This window comes from Echinops telfairi, unplaced genomic scaffold (genome assembly GCF_000313985.2).
Source record: "Echinops telfairi isolate 266 unplaced genomic scaffold, ASM31398v2 ScPeMD7_7475;HRSCAF=8513, whole genome shotgun sequence".
Lineage (NCBI taxonomy): Eukaryota > Metazoa > Chordata > Mammalia > Afrosoricida > Tenrecidae > Echinops > Echinops telfairi.
Window position 1 is genome coordinate 11,597,379 of NW_022111379.1, and position 1,871 is coordinate 11,599,249.

The 1,871-nt window shown below is 40.9% G+C and overlaps 1 long non-coding RNA gene across 1 annotated transcript in view; it reads left to right on the forward strand.

Moving 5' to 3' along the window:
• The first annotated feature begins 1,657 nt into the window (after nucleotides 1–1,657).
• Nucleotides 1,658–1,871, forward strand: part of LOC123521192 — a 19,806-nt gene continuing 19,592 nt past the window's right edge. The window contains exon 1 of the long non-coding RNA XR_006679663.1: nucleotides 1,658–1,767. This is a non-coding gene — a long non-coding RNA (uncharacterized LOC123521192). The remainder of the gene's footprint in view (nucleotides 1,768–1,871) is intronic.

Here is a 1,871-nt window from a genome sequence, read left to right on the forward strand (position 1 = left end):
TAAGATTTTTTTGTTCTTTGATGGCTGACAGTTGATACCTTCGACAGCTCATAGTCTTTGATTTTCATCAGTTAGCACTTCAAATCAAGGTTGTGCCATTGGCATATCATTAGTTGGTGTGAAATGGAATTTCATTGTGATTTTGATTTGTAGTTCTATAATGGCTAATGATGTTGCACATCTTTTCATGTAGTTGGTGGCTATTTGAATGTCTTCAGAGAAATATCTATTCAAGTCCTTTGCCCATTTTATAATTGAGTTATTTGTGTAGTGTAAAGTTTTATATATATATATTTATTACTAGGTTCTTGTTGGGTGTATGGTTTATGTTGGACTTTTTGAGGAACTGTTTTTTAAAATAGACACACAATTTTACTTTTCCACCCACAGTGTATGAGGGTTTTAATTCTTTATATCCTTGTCAGCACTTGCTATTATTAAGTGACCTGCTCTCCACAAATCTTTGATAAATCCACTGCCTTTGAGTGGATTCAGACTCGTAGCGAAGCCCTACAGCATTTCTTAAGCTGTAAGCTTTATGGAAAGCAGACGGCCATATATTTTCCAGTGGAGTTGCTAGTGGGTTCAAACTGCTGTCCCTATGGTTACCAGCTGAGTGCTCAATCACTGTACTACCAGGGCTCCCTTAAATCCTGTATGGTACTTAAAAATTCTGTGACATAAACATCCCTCACGTATGTGGATTAATTTGCACTTTGTGATATGCTTGTTTGCTAACTGCCCAAAGAACTTTCTTGACTTTAACTTTAAAAATGTAATGCATTTTAAATATCACCGACTTTAGCTGAGAGATAGTTTGGCATCACATTGAATAGAAGTATGCATTATACATAGCTAATATGGCCCTTCCAGCCATAATCCTTATGTGCTATATTATTATTTTGGATTTCATACGCCTGTGGCTATTGTTCCATTTTTGGAGGGCATTATCTGCTAACAAATAGGATGAGATTAAGATTTGACTTTAGAAGAGGGTGGGAATCGGACAGCCAAACCAAAACCAAACTCACTGCCATGAAATTGATGCCATTTTGTTATCTTGGTTACTGCTCTTTTTAATGGATGTAATGAATATTACACTACAGCTGAGAGGAGGAGGAAAACAAACTGCTTCTGGAGTGGCCTGGGGAAGTGTCTGCCTGATTAAGATTGATAGGAGGCCAATGTCTACTGGAAATACGCTGCCAGAAGTCCAGGTCATATGTGCATAAATAAGATACAGTCCGGGCGTAGAGAGTAGATAGATTATTACATTTGGGTGAAATTTGTACCATGTAACCCACACTAGACCTCTCCCTGCATGGTGTAGCAAGAAGGTGGGGGAAGAGAAAGGATTTACCTATGAGAAATTGTGAATGGGATTCGCTTCATTGCCATCCTGCTGCATATAACATGAGCCCATCTACTGAAGGAAGCCCAGGTGGCATAGTGGTTATGCATCGGGCAGCTAACCTCCATTAGTCAGCAGTTCAAAATCACCAGCCAGCTCCAAGGAACAGCGATGAGACTTTGTACTCCCATCAAGAACTACCGTCTCAGAAACTCAGAGGATGTTCCAGTCAGTGCTGTAGGTTCGCGATGAGTCAGAAATGACTCCATGGCAGTGAGCCATGATTTGTTTTTTCAGATGCAGGGTGTCATCTCATCACTGGTGAAAGCCAAGAGTGGAGTGTGTCCTCTGGACCCAGCATCCGGCTTACCCCTGCTTGATCTTCGGACTTTGAACTGAACACCACTCACTACCATGTGAGAAAATCCCTCTAACTTTCATGAGTTCTGTGGATGCTACAGTGGTTCACAGAATCCAGAGACGTGAGGGACTGCACCCAAGGGAGGCGTGGGGAAAACAG